Source organism: Prionailurus bengalensis, chromosome A3 (assembly GCF_016509475.1).
Source record: "Prionailurus bengalensis isolate Pbe53 chromosome A3, Fcat_Pben_1.1_paternal_pri, whole genome shotgun sequence".
NCBI lineage: Eukaryota > Metazoa > Chordata > Mammalia > Carnivora > Felidae > Prionailurus > Prionailurus bengalensis.
In genome coordinates, this window is record NC_057354.1 from 96,224,721 (window position 1) to 96,240,534 (window position 15,814).

The 15,814-nt window shown below is 36.3% G+C and overlaps 1 protein-coding gene across 4 annotated transcripts in view; it reads left to right on the forward strand.

Moving 5' to 3' along the window:
- CTNNA2 (catenin alpha 2) overlaps positions 1–15,814 on the forward strand; it is a 1,115,456-nt gene that overhangs the window by 1,083,869 nt on the left and 15,773 nt on the right. The gene's annotated exons all lie outside the window — the stretch shown is intronic.

Consider the following 15,814-nt stretch of genomic DNA (forward strand, 5'->3'; position numbering starts at 1 on the left):
GATACGACCACTCAAGTCTTCTTTACTTACTATTTGGGCAAATGATCTATTTATTTATTCTTTGGGCAAAGGATCTATTTATTTATTCTTTGTATGAGTCAAGAATTACATAGCACAAATACATTCTTCAAGCATGATCTAAACTTGAGAAGGAAAAATGGTATTTCATTCCTTTATTTCTTAGTCTTTCTTCCCATTGGGAGTGAAAGTCATTGCATATGTGGAATGAACCCATTCTGTAGTCCTTTGGTGAGCTTCTTTAAGGAAGGCTAGTTAAGAGTGTGTATTCTTCTTTGTTTGAAAGGTTACAGGGTCATAAAACATCCTTAATTGATGTTGGCCCAGAGAATCAGTCGGCTCTTCTAAAATTATGGGGTAAAATGGTGAAGAAACTGATACATAAAGAATTAATGAACTTGGTTTTGATGTAAACAAATGAAAACTTTCTAATGCAAAGACTAAAATATTTATGAAAACAAAGGAGTCCCTACTCTTGCAAGATTAAGAGTGAAGCCATTTCAAGGCGTCACTACCAAATTTGCTACCTTTTTTTGTTGATGTTGCATGTCATAACACTGATGCTGTTTTGTAAGTTCTCTTCGTAGTTAGGAGCTGTGAAATGTCACTGTTCTTTGTTTCATTTGGGTTTCTATATGCTGATTAATTCTTTTGTATGCCTTAGTATTTAGAAAGAAAAGATAACTGGAGTGAGCATTTTTCCTCCACTTTCCTTATTCTCTCCTGAGTACTTATTAAAACTGTCAAGATACCAGCTTTTATATAAAAGGGCAAAATAAGTTCATGGAGGTGGTTAAATCTTTAAGGGATGCTGAAAAGCATCGGGGTGGGTGTTTTTAAAACAGTTTGGACCATTAGAATGTGAGGCCCTGTTACTTTTCATGGGGTGGGATAAAAGCTTCTTTGTGTGGATCATGGGTATTAGGAAATATGTTAAGAGGGTATCATTCATTTTTTTTCAAATTATACATCCCTAGTTAACTATGTGTGGATATTGGTGTTGGAAAATTGGAGGCAGTTTGAAAGGTGGAGTCCTTTCTCAGCATTAGCTTTTCTGTTATGCCAAGACCCTCTCTCCCTCCTGCCCTGCCAAATTATGCATTCCTTACAGCTCAAATGCACTAAGGTTAATACTGTTTTTTTCATTACCTGGGGAAGAGTAGCATGGCAACTTCTCAAGTGATTTTCCCACCTACGCTTTCTAACTTAAAGAAGTCACTGTAATAGTAGGGATTTCAGGCACAATAAGGAAAAATGGAGCCATAACTAGCAAATAGGAATACTTAGCTGATAATTAACTACAGTCAACTTAATACTGCAATGTGGGTAACAATGCCAAAGTCTTATATGTTGGGTGATCCCTCTCAAGTCTTTGGCCTACCTTCCTTTAAAACTGCTAATCCCCTCAAACCCAGGTAGGAGGAAACCTTCAGTGCCAGAAAAATATAATGTCTAATCATAGCTCAAGTGTTTAATGTCTTTTATCAACCCCTCATACAGCTGCCAGGTAAGAAATGCTCATATTTTACAAACCCTTGGAATATAATCATCTTTAAATTTCGTGAGTTAAGAACAGTTGTGTTGTGCACTTGTGCAAATTCAGAGAGTCTATCATGGAATGCATTATGCATGCACTTGTTTATCTTCATGTGCATGTTTCATTTATAGTGGTGTTCATTGTTTTTAAAATCCATTTGTATGTATCAAAACTCTAATTTAAAAATACTACTGTATATTGTGCTATAAACAAAACAATGAAGTGTAACAGTAATTGCATTAATTTAGGGTCTCAACACTGGTGTCATAGTTCCATTTCTGTCATTGACTAATTAGGTGACTGCAAGAAAATTACATAGATCATTTAGGTCTCCATTTTCTCATTGTAAAATGATGATAGGTCATCGATGGGATATATCTTAAAGTATCCCTGCTCTAAAACTGTATGGTTTTATAATATATTTTTCAAGAAATTGCTTACAGGAAAAAGACTGATTCATTGATGAGACATTGTTTTTGTAGGAGACATATAATTGTATAGACCAAAAAGAAAATTTCAGTCCAAAGTTGGTCTTAGAATGTACCCTATATTTGATGGAATGTTACCAAGTGGGCCCCATTCTTTTAAATGGACAATATCAAACCTGTGATGTTAGCTATGTGTTGGTTTGGAAGACTGATTTGTTTTTCTAACTCCATAATTTTGTTGTTCTGATTACTTGAGATAAAAAAAAATCCTTATCTACTATGTAATGGACAGATTTAGGTATCATTGGGACTATAAAATTAAAAAAAAATACTTCTGCAGTATTGTGGGAATTCCTTTGTAGTGTTGGGAAGGGTTGATGAGTAGGGAATTGGTGGGTACTAATGTGTTATGGGGGATAAAAGACATGTGGGGCCTGGCTTCTGCTCTTGAGGAATGTGCAGCCTTTTTGGGTGTCCAGATACGTGCCAAGTGTCAACTTAGAGGTGAAGACAGAACATGTCTAAGAACTAAGATACATTCCTGTGGTGTTGGGTAGACTGGATTGCACTGGGAAATTTTTGTGAGAACCTGAGGGCTTCAAGTCATTTGGACCACAATGGTTTAGATTTGTGTTGTTGCACGTAAGGAGGGCAGGGAAGCATTTCAGGTTGACAAGACCATGGAATTGTAAATCTTGCAGAGTAGGTCTTGTGTTTAGATATGACAAGTATCAAAGCCGTGTATCAAAATGTTTGCCTATAGTCCAGCCCCACACTTTTCCTGAGTCCCTTTTCCCTTAATCATATGCTGACTTTACAATATATGATACACCTGTTTAGAAGAATTTAGGAGGCTGAAAGTGAGTGAAGTGCAAAGATTATTTATTAAGATATAATTAGGCAGCCATTGTGTCAGTTACACAAAAGGTCACATCATTACTCATAGCCACAACGGAGGAAGAGAACTAAATAAAAGGGAAGAATTAGGTACAGGTGACTCTAGCACTAAGGCATTCTGATTTTCTGACAAAAGTGGAAAAGGATTATCATTTTGGATAAAGGGATTATATTACCATTGAATCATTTAGAAATGTCAGATGGCCATGAGGAAATGCCCACTAGCTGGAGAATCCATGTAAGCAGGACAATTTTCCAAAGCAAACAGAAGGTTCTCTGTGTACTGAGCAGGAATTATGTCAGACTGCTCTCAGACAGCCAGTGTTGAGCAGGTTTAAACACTAAAACTGCACATTGTTATGTAAGCCTCCTTCCCCAATGCACTTGGAAAGAGGTTATTCATTTGGGCATGATGTGCCAAATTGACAAGAGAAGCACACTTATGTTTGAAAACTTCTCTGCTGCTGCTGTAGATTCATAGGTGGCTTTCGTGTAGACTTAGCATCACTTAGCAGTTTGTTGTATTTCTTGCCATCTAAGTTCCTACTTTGACCTTTTTAATAGACTGGGATTCCATGAGTAGAATTGCTTTATCACCTATCCCAGATTCTAAGGATTTAGTTTGTATCATCCAGTAAAATGTTTCTTAATTTCCTATCATGACATAAAAATTAATTTCTAGAATATACCATCTCAGAAAATACCTTTCAAAGGTGAAATTAGTGTATATGGGAAGGATGAAGTAGTGTGATCAAACTCTGGGTTCTCTTAGAAATAATTTTTCCCAAAAAAGTTCAAGTAGGACTTAGGTAAAACTTAAACAATATAAAGTGTTAAAGGAAGTTAGAGATATAAGAATTATGTTTGTCTCAAAAGAATAATTGCAAAGATGGCAACTGTTCCCCTGACCTCGTAGTATCTCTAGAGGTGGTTCTAGTATCAGATTATAATTCAACAAATGTTTATTGGGTAAATGATATGTGCTATTTATTGACCTGTGTATGAATATGGAATTAGCATGGAAAACAGACTTATAAACAGTAACTACAATAGATTATTATAATCACTCTAACAGAAATACATACAAAGTGATACAGGCATTCGGAAGAGAAAGGGGAAGAGGAAACTTCATAAAGGGGGTAATACGTTTCTGAACCTTGATGTATAAGTAGATAGTTTTCCAGGTAGAAGAGGAGAGATAGGATTAGCTCAGAAGAGAAATACAATGCCTATAGTTTTTGAGGTATAGATGTATTCTGTGCTAACTGGACCTGAAAATGTCAGAGTTGGATGGAAAGATGAAGAAAAGTAAAAAATGGAGTTAGAGGTTGGGCTACATTGGTAAGGGGCACTGAAGAGTCTACTCCTGAAATCATTATTGCACTATATGCTAATTTGGATGTAAATTTTAAAAAATAAAAAATAAAACAAGTGAATGAAAAAAAAAAAGAAGTTGGGGAAAAAGTGGGGTCTGGATGCCAAAGAAATTTTTCTGACCCATTCGGATTTTAATGAGTGTTTCTCAAAGTGATCAAAAGATCATCTGCATGCCAAACCCAGCAAATGGTGGGAAGAGACTGCTAAAATCCAGCCTAAGATACAGACCTGTTGAATTAGAATCAGATCATAGGGAGTAGGTTCTTAGAATCTATAACTACTCCATCCTACCCCAAGTTTCAGAATCTCTACAAGGCAACAAAACTTAATCATTATGTTTCTGTGTTCTTGGAAAAAGTTTCATAAAAAATGAAAAAATATTAAGATTAAATATTAGGTAAAATAGGATTTAAAGACAATATAAGAATATTCTTGGGAAAATTGGCTTAAATTTTGATTAAGTATGAAAAACTTTCTAAGAATGGTGATTATTAAGTGTAAAGAATTGCCAAGTGATGCTATTATATCTCCTTGAAGGAAAGGCATAAGACTATAAACATTTAAGACTATAGAAATTACATCTTTCATTTTCATGCTCCAATACAAAGAGTTAATGAAGTCCAGAACTAAGTTCTACAATGGTCCAGAGCAATATTTATTTCTGGGTGGTATTTTTTGGTAGAGCTATTTAGCTACTTTTACATTTTGATTAGGGGAGCTTCACTGAAAGAGAAATGTATAAATAAGCATTCACATCATGACTGAAAAAATTAAGCATTCATGCTAATACAGAGCCTAATCTATATGATCTATGTTGAAAAATATTAATTATCTAACTACATGTTTGAATCAACAGTTGTTTGCAAGGGCTTTTTTTTTCTTCTATTTTTTCTTCATGGATAACAGCTATTATCTTATACCCATCAGTCTGTGTAAAAGTTACACAAGTGTTCAAAGATGCAAGAAAAAGAAAGGCACTAAAGAGGTATTTTACGTTTGGCCAAGACATGAGGATGAACCCTGGTCTGGAAGGAGGTGGCCCTCAGATCACAGCAAGGAGAGTATGTTCTGGATTTAACCTGCTTTGCACACAGGTCTCCTGTTTCAGAGTGCCAGAATCTTTTGTAGGCTTTTGAGAACTTGTTTAGCGGTCAAGAGGTGATAGGGAACTTTGTTTTTCTCCATATTCACCTCTGTGCAGACAACTGCAGTAACCACTGTGACAGAGATGGTGATGCTATCACGTACTAGAAGCAGTCGACTGGTAGAGTGCCAGTACCTGCCATTAATTGAGCAAATTGATTTTGACATGTTTACCTAAAGAACTTAAAAAAAAAATCTTACAGGTTTTTTGTTTGTTGTTGTTGTTGTTGTTGTTTTAACTAAGGATATGTAGCTCTGTTACTGGCTTTATCACACCAATCCAGGCAAACATAATCTTGAGTGGTTCTTAGAAGATGTGCCAGGAAAAATTATTTACGTGAATAAGGCCTAGCATTTTACCTGAATAAAAGCCAAGAAGAGAACAGTAACAGCCACATGGTTTTGATGTCTGGTACCTAAAAAATAAGTTACAGAGTACACCACGCTCTCTTAAGGTAGATGTTAAAATTATAAGCAAGGTGTTATTTTTAGCTGTGAATTTGGAAACCGACTCTGTCTTTTACAATTTGGGTGCTACTGGGCAACATTCCTAATCTGAGCTTTTGCTTTTGCTTTATAAATTGGAATAGTAATACAGTTAGAAGGACAGTAGGACAATTGTATGTAGTTAATAACATGATTATACTAGCTAAGATGCAGTGAGGGCTCAGTATTTCCAGGCACTGTGCTAAGTATTTTAAATGCACTATGCAATGTGTTTTAACAGTTACCTTGTGGAGGAAACATTGTCCTCCCCATTAAAAATATTAGGAAAATGATGTTCAGAGAATCGAAGTAGCTTCCTGGAAGTCACAAAGTTAGTGACTGACATACTGTGGTGCTTCTATTTTTTTAATGTTTATTTATTTATTTATACATTTTTTAATGTTTAATTTTGAGAGAGAGAAACAGAGCATGAGCAGGGAAGGTGCAGAGAGAAAGGGAGACACAGAATCTGAAACAGACTCCAGGCTCTGAGCTGTCAGCACAGAGCCTGATGCAGGCCCAAACTCATGGACCATGAGATCATGACCTGAGCCAAAGTCAGATTCTTAACATACTGAGCCATCCAGGTGCTGCTATGACATACCATGATTCTCCTAAGAAGCCTTCCTTGACATTCTCCCACAGCATGATGTGTTTTCTTTCATTCCTAGTAGGGCACTGCAATGTAAGAACTTATTTAATTATATGTCTTCTAACTACTCTGTGAACTCCATAAGGGTAGGAAATGTGTCTGAGTGTTAAATTTTTCCATTTGTTGCATAATCATATAAATGTGTGCTTAATACATTAGCTTACTATTTTTTTCTAGTTTAATTAATTCCTTTGTCATTTTAAAAATTCTTCTAGTATATTATGTAGACTTTTTAAAGATTATGGTATAGAAATATACAGAATTTCTTTCAAAATAGCTGAATTAGTCAAATTAGTAATTTATTTCAAAAAGGAATTTGAAAGGGGCCACAGTGACAGAGTTGGTTTCATTTGCTTTCCCACATGAAGGTTATGATACATTAAAATGTTAATTACATCTAGATGTGAAATATTGTCCTTTAATTAAGTATCCTAAATTATTAATTCCCAATAATAGTATTAACATTTTAAACAAAACCTTTCACATAATTTAATTAGATATAGATTCAGCTCTATATGCTAAAACATCCAAATACAGTTATTTTTCTATCACATAGAGTAAGTCTATATGTATGTAGTTCAGGGCCTACATAATTAACTCAGAATCATCAGACACCCAGAGTCCTTCTGATTTATGGTCCCCTCTACTTAGTGTGGGCCTCTATTCTCAAGTTCATCTTTTTTTTTTTTAACGTTTATTTATTACTGAGAGACAGAGAGACGCAGAGTGTGAGCAGGGGAGGGGTGGAGAGAGGAGGAGACACAGAATCCGAAGCAGGCTCCAGGCTCTGAGCTGTCAGCACAGAGCCTGACGAAGGGCTTGAACTCATAAACTGCGAGATCATGACCTGAGCTGAAGTCGGTCACCTAACCAACTGAGCTACACAGGCACCCCTCTCAAGTTCATCTTTTGATCCAAGGTGACTGCTCGTGTTCCCTCTTTCCGTTTTCCATAGGGAGAAGAAGTGACAGGGTGAAATAGTGTGCTTCCTAGCTGTTGGCACTCTTTAAATTAAAGGGATATCCTAGGCACATCTATTCTCCTACCCCAACAATTTCTGTTTACAGCATATGAGGAGTCTGAAAAATCAGGAGCGATATGCATGGAGTAGCAGTTCTTGCCCATGTATACCCTCCAATAAATAGAACACAAGTATAATTCTGACTTCTAGTAGTTGCTTTGTGACCTTGGGCAAGTGGTTTGATTTCACTGAGCTCCATTTTTCTTAGCCGCAAAGTGAAAATATTAGTATCTACTTTATTGTGTTATTAGAATTAAATGTGTTAATATGTGGCACACACTTAGCACAGCGTACAGAATAGACAAGTGCTAAATAAATGGGTAGCTAATTTTATTTTTCCTTGTTTCTTCTAAAAGATGATAGTCTTTTTGATGACATAAGTGCCTTTTGTTTTTTTCACCATGTCTACTCCAATTAAGCCATTGGATGTGTAGTAGTGAACAACCAGCCAAGGTCTGTCATAGAGGAATCACTTACAGAGAGGTGATAATGGACAACGCAGAAGAGAATGACCTCAACAGAGAAATGAAGTAGTGATTCTCAAGTTACAATCTGTAGAGGAATCACATGGGTAGCAAATAAATTTCTGCTGAGAATTCTGGGTTCTGCCTCCACTGTTCTGAAACCACATCTGAGATGTTTTTGATGCAGAGAACTCATGGATCACACTTAGGGGGAAAAAATTGGTCTAGTAAGTAAAGGGAAGAGAGTCTTATACACTGTGGTGAAAGCTTCCCAGTATTGGAAGTCAGTTTGGACCCTTTCCTGGAAAACCTTTTGGCTTGCTCCATTAGGCTATTTTAGTCTACCCTAGCTTGGATAATTCCTACTTGTAGGGGGCTTGTTGTGGTTGTCCATTGTAGGGTATTTAGCAACATCTCTGGCATCTCCTCAATAGATGCTTATAGCAACTTTCCTTCCCCAGTAGTGACAAAGGTCTCCAGACATTGCCAAATATATCCTATAGGGTACAGGGGCAACATTGCCCCTGAATACCTATAGTTCTGGTCAATCTTGACCTTTTACCTATAATATACATATTATTTGAAATGGAGCTTTTTTATTTCTTCCTTCTGGAAGGGTGGAAGATGACAGATAAAATGGTTCCAGACTCATATGCCAAATGCCCATCCCCCGCATGGCAGCAGGGTTTGGATATGCACTTTCCTAGAGGCAAGACTCCTGAGAACCCATCACAGTCCTTAGGCCATAGCCTTCATATACCTTTTAAAGGTCTCCATCCACCTCTCTTCTTGTCTACCCCAAATATTGTCCTGTCTTAGAGACATAGGCATTACTACTCTCAAAGGCAATTAAGGATTTTGGTGAGAATGTTGCTTGAAAGAAAGTTTTAAACAGGTAAAATTACTTCAGTTTCTTGCGTTTTATAGACAAGGTTATTGAGGTTAAAATAATTCAACTGTTTTTATAGCACTTTTTAAAACAAATCCTTTTCATATATCATTATATATTTAGCCATCCTTTGTATATTGTCTAATCTTTATATAACAAACAACTACATTTTTTATATATGAAAAAAGCTAAGCAATAGTTTATTTTTTTTCCTTAACAAAATAATAAGAAGTACATCAGGCCAATGGTCTCTTTGAAATTCAAATTACTTATGCAGTTGTTTTTGAGATAATATTAGCAATGAATAATTCTGGAAATGCTGAAATTAATGGGTGAGCCCTTGAAACCAAGCAAGTTGTAGGCAGAAATTGATTGTTTCATAGCTAAGCATTAATTTCTTTAAAAGAAGTTTAGAGAGTTCTAACAGGTGGTGACTCCAGATATAACAGAGATCACTCTTCCTTTCAAAGATGTAGCCATAGTACATTTGAAGAATTTGCCTAGGCATTTTTAGTATATCGGGTAAAGAGATAATGAGGTAGCCTTTACATCTTATAATAAATACGGAGGTGATTTAACTTTGTCAAAGGCTAGATTCACAGGGACTCCAAGATAGGATTGTGCCTTGAGGAAGCTTTCATCTTAATATTGAGTATGATTTATAGTAAGGGCAAGGTACTGTATCATACTCTCTCTAACCCTTTAATGTTTATCTTTGTTCACTGGTTAAAAGTTGTCATTTTCATGAAAGTTCGCGGAGTCCTTTTTTTTTTTTCAAAGTTTTCCAATTTCATAGATTCGATGCTTTCTTTCAAAGGAACTACTAATATTTTTCTATGATTTTTTGGCAACACTGTTATGCATTTCCAGTCTTTTGAGGATACTTTGTCCTTTAATCTGTGGTTTTGAAAGTTTTTTTACATAGTTCAACCTTTTGCAAGGAAACCTACAATATGTTGTCCATGCATAGAGTCTCTTTGTTAACCAAAGAAATATTATTTTCAGGTTTAGATTGAAGAGAACCCTCTGGTGCTTTTGCTGAATTTCCCCTAAAGTACAGTCACTCCAGGAGAAACAGATGATAAGGTTCTAAACCAGGCCAAACCCTGGCAGGCACATGTAAGGGGAGGCATCCTGGCTTCTCAGGGGAACTACCTTAAATGCCCTTTATTCTTATTTTATTCAAAAGCAGTTGGAGCTGCAGTAGATTCCTAAATACGCTGTAAATAGAAGTCACACACTTGTATTACTGGTAACTGTCTTATTAGCTACCAAGTTAAGCCTCAGTTCCCTCATCCGTTGAATAATAAGGATAAAGTAATACTTTATTTTTGTGTATGTGTGAGGATTAAGTGGTACAACATACGGGAAAATTCTAATTGGTTGGGATCCTCAATATGTTTTGAATATGGAAAAAATCCAGAGTATATTAACCCAATAAAGGAAAGCATTAATCAACTTTGATCATAGGCTGGTCTTATACGTCAATTTGAGAGGCATCCTGATCTAAGAATGCATCTCAATCAACTGACTAAACACTGGGATATGTGTACCAAATCCCAGTATGGCTTATGTAGAGCTAGCATCTGTGGAGAACATACCAGTGAAGAGCCAGAAAGTACTTTTTCATATTTATCCAGAAGTCTAGCTTCAGAAATAAGACCTTTACATTCATACAAAGCCTTTGAAGACAAAGAAGCAAATAAATAACTAGTTATATGTAAATGTAACCAAATTTGAGCTGGAATCACTAAGGACAGCTCTATGTATGAGTTGGCAGTTCCTACTGCGAGAATGGTTTACCTTTGTTTTTGGTTGACCTATATCTTTTTTTGGACTGCACTCCACAGCCAGTTTTGAAATCCCAAACAGAAGCTTCCTGTGTTTTATTTCTTTTGAGAATCTTATTTCCTGACTATTCACCATAAGTGGGAAAAATGAGATTGTAACTAACTAGGCTGTCCCACCCATACTTTAGCCCTAGCAATGTCCACTGTGGGGTGGAAGAAGAAAGCTTACCTCCTTTTGAAAGTACCTTGTTCTTGTCTTGCTTGGCCTTATGGTACTCTCACACTATCCTGGGCATTCATTGGGATATCCTTATCTGTGCAGAGTTCATTAGGCCTAAGTTGTACAGGTGATCCAATAAATGATGATAAAGACTCTAAAAGGATTCCCCAAAGGTATGTACAAGTTATATAATAATACTTTACAGTGACATTTTTAAAATTTATGAAAGAGTTTTAAGTTTACTTTCTCACTTGGACCTCAGTGGCTGGTGAAAGTGGATCAGTATTATTAACCCCATTTTACAGCTGAAAGTTATTATAGTGTCTAAAACTTTCACAGTCAGTAGCTGATACAAGCAAGGTTAGAGCCAGTTTTCTCTGATGGGCAGTCTTATGCTTTATTCAGGGTAAAGATGTTGCTGGTCCTAGTAGTTGAACTAGTCATTTAACAAGAGATATAGGAAATAGTCTGTGGCAGATGATATAGATGACGGCAACAACCGATACATATTGGGTTCTTAAATTTTATGTCAGTCAGCCTGACGTCATATCATGGTGTCCATCATAGAGTAAAAAGCTAAGTTGTTGAAATTTTGAATAAAGGTTTTTAATGATATGTGAATAAATAGCAAATGCTATCTATGGTAGCTAGAGAAAAGAAGAATTATAGCTTATATATTTTTCAGTTTTTTTATTCATTTTTTGAGAGAGAGAGTAAGCAGAGGAGGGGCAGAGAGAGAGGATCCCAAGCAGGTTCTGCACTTTCAGCACGGAGCCCAATGTGGGGCTGGAACTCATAAACCATGAGATTGTGTCCTGAGCCAAAATAAAGAGTCGTTTGCTCAACTACTAAGCCACCCAGGCACCCCAAATTCTAGGTTGTATTTAATCAAGTTGTTTTTGAACATGTAGATGACTTTAATTGCAGGCAAGAAACTGAGTAGTAGATGATATCTCTGCTTCTTACCTTGCTCATATCTCATGTGAATCATGATTGCAAGATTGAACGTTAGTGTGACTTTTTTTTCCCCTTTGTGGCTTAGGAAAATTCACCTCATTACTGCTTGGTCATGTGACTCATACTTGTGAAAATTTGGAAGAATACATCTAACTCATGCTTAGCCCTAGATAAATGGCACCAATAGCCAGGAATAGAGTTCAGAGCAGCAAAGCACTATGGTAGATTTGCCTGGTCAAAGAAGACTGGATATTATTTGTCACATGGACTGAACCCCATTTTTACCAGATATGAATTTTTTGAACTCAAGTTCACACAAAAAAATCTATATATTTTTTTCTCATATGTAAAGAATGGATGGTGGTATCTACCTTATATTTCTTTCAAAAATTTGGGATCATGTGTTAAGACACCATGCAAACACAACTCATGCCTCACAGATGCTGGTACTATTAATGAGGGAGATGATCTTTAATAATGAAAACTCAGTACTTTATACATAGAAAGCAATACACACAAAGATTTAAATTGTAGATGTTTTCTGAGCAAAGGATAATGCTAACTGTACCCATGAAGCACAGTAAGAGGAAGAGGTCATAAGATTTGTGGAGCAGTTTGGCTAACATTTATTTTCTCTATTATGTGGCTGAATTCCACTCTCCTGCCACTATCAGTAATTGAGTACTCTTCCATGGAAGAATGAATAGGTAGAAGCATGGAGAGTTGGGCACTATGCTAGACATTGATCCCAAGTTTGTCTTTGGATAAGCTTTTTCATCTCTTATTTCCTCATCCAAAAATTTGCAATTTTCAATAATATGTGGCAAATATTTATGGAATACCAATTTTCCAGACAGTTGTAGGTGTTCAGGATATAGCAGGGAATGGGGAAAAGTAAACCCAGAAGAAAACATTTGTTTGACTTGGTGATGACTGTATGAAAAAAATAATAAAACAAGGCAAGAATAGCAAATTAGGGAGGTAGGGTGGGAATGGAGTCAAATTTGAAAAGGAAGGTTTTCAGTAAGATGTTGGTATTTCACTGAAGATCTGATGGGGATGAGGGACCAAGCCTTACAGTTTCTGTGGGAACAGCATTCTAGGCAGAGGCAGTAATAAGCACAAAGTTCTTAAAGTATAGGCAAGACTGGTGTGTCCAAGCAATAGGCAAGGCATGTTTATAGCTTTTGATTTTACTCATACTGAGATGGGAGACTACGGGACAATGTTAAACAGAAAAATGACATTATTTGAGGTCATTGAATAGGATCAATCCGGCTTTTGTTTAAGAATAAAGAATGGGGCGCCTGGGTGGCGCAGTCGGTTAAGCGTCAGACTTCAGCCAGGCCACGATCTCGCGGTCCGTGAGTTCGAGCCCCACGTCAGGCTCTGGGCTGATGGCTCAGAGCCTGGAGCCTGTTTCCGATTCTGTGTCTCCCTCTCTCTCTGCCCCTCCCCCGTTCATGCTCTGTCTCTCTCTGTCCCAAAAATAAATAAACGTTGAAAAAAAAATTAAAAAAAAAAAAAAAGAATAGACTAAAGAAGGTAAAAAGGGATGAGGAGCAAGGAAATTAGAGGAAGATAGTACAACAATCCAGGAACAGATTCTGAGGACTGGGCCAATGTAGTAACAGTAGAGAAGGTGAGGTCAAACAATGGGTATAGTTCAAAAACTGTTGACAAGATATAATGGCAGATTGGAGGCTAGATCTGAGAGAACAAGATGTATAACACAAGGTTCTGGGTTTTTAACCTAAACAGTTGGAAAACTGTGTTGCCAATGACTATAGGAGGAGCAGGTTTTAGGGAGAGGTGGGGTTAATCATAGAACCTTTCTATCTCTGGAATGTTGGGAAGAGTCAATAAGATCAGCTTAGAATCTTCTTTGTTAAAGTAACAAGTCTTGCAAGAACCTGAAGTAGTATCTAGGTGGAAGTTAAAGACTCAATGGTTACAACTAATTGAGTTGTGCTCTGAACTAAAGATAGGAAACCTCCACCTGAATCTGTGACAGCCTACACTGTGAGTGCTTGGAAATTACTCGAATACGTGAGAAAATTGATAATGGGTTACATCTCACAATGGGAAAAGAAGTGACCAGGAAGAAAGCAAAAGATTTGGAGGGTATTATTCTATGTCTACTCAACAAATGTTTTAAAGTAGGCAGAAAAATGTATTCAATTATTAAAAAAAAGGCTATGTATTAACTGCTCTAATTTAAAATGAGGTTAATTAAAATTACTGGTTTTACTATGCAATATACTGAAGACCTCTTATGAATCTTGAATAATGATATCCATTTCTTCTTGTTGTAATTCTCATTTCTCTAATGAAAGAAGAGTTAATTTTAGGTTAATACAGTGAATTATTTTACCCAGTTACATATGTGTCTAAAAGTTTTCTGCATTATATTTAAGATACCATTCTTTATGAATTATGAGGACAAATTATGATAATGAGGGAGAAATGATATTAATATGCTACTCTTACAGCATAGCCTTTTATAGGGGGAGGGGTTTAGATGGCCCATCATGTATATAGTGTGTTTAATCTGTTTTCTAAAACATTTATTTATTTCAATTGATGTATAGTCAACACACAAAGTTATATGAGTTTCAGGTGTACAACTTAGTGATTGGAGAACTCTGTTACACTATGCTTAGAAGGATAGCCACCATCTGTCATCGTACAAAAATAGTATTACAATACAATTGACTATATTTCCTATGCTGTACCTTTCAGCCCCATGACTCACTTATTCCATAACTAGAAACCTGTACCTCCCACTCTCTTTCATCCATTTTTCCCATTCCCCTCCCAGTCCTTCCCTCAGGCAACTTCCAGGTTTTTCTCTATATTTATGGGTCTATTCCTGCTTTATTTGTTTGTTCATTTGTTTGGGTTTCCAGAGTCCACATATGAGTGAAATTATATTGTATTTGTCCTTATCCAACTTATTTCACTTAACCTAATACTCTCCAGGTCCATGCATGTTGTTGCAAGTGGCAAAATCTCATTCATTGTTATGGCTGAATAATATTGCATTGTATCTTCATCCATCCATGGGTTGCTTCATATCTTACTTCTACCGTAGATAATGCTATGATAAACCTATGGGTGCATATATCTTTTTGAATTACTGGTTTAGTTTTTGGGGGCTGATAAATGCCCTGTAGTGGAATTACTAGATCATGTAGTATTTCTATTTTTAATTTTTTGAGGAGTCTCCATACTGTTTTACGTATTGGCTGCACTGATTTACATTTCTACCAACAGTGCATGAAGGTTCCCTTTTCTCCACATCCTTGCCAATATTTACTTCTTGTCACTTTGCTATTCTGACATGTGTAAGCTAATACCTCATTGTTTTGATTGGCATTTCCCTGATAATAAGTGACACTGAGTGTCTTTTCATATCTGTTGGCCATCTGTAGATCTTATATGGAAAAATGTCTATTTAGATCGTCTGTTCATTTTTAAGTCAAATTGTTTTTTTGTTTTTTGTTTTTGTTTTTTGGTGGGGAGTTGTGTAAGTACTATATCTGATAAGGTGTTCATATTTAAAATATATATTTGCAAATAACTTCTCTCATTCAGTAGGTTGCCTTTTTTTTATAGTTTCCTTTGCTGTGCAAAAGCTTTCTATTTTGGTATAGTCTCAATAGTTTATTTTTGCCTTTTTGTTGTTGTTGTTGGTTGGGTTTTGCCTGAGAAGACATAGGTAGAAAAATGTTGCTAAGGCCATGTCAAAGAGATTACTGCCTATGCTTTCTTCCAGGACTTTGTGTATGGTGTAGGAAAGTGGTCCAGTTTCATTCTTCTGTGTATAGCTGTCCATTTTTCCCAGTACCATTTATTGAAGAGATTGTCTTTTCTCCAATATATTCCCTAACATGCTCTCGCCCTCTTTGTCATTAATTGACCATATAACTGTG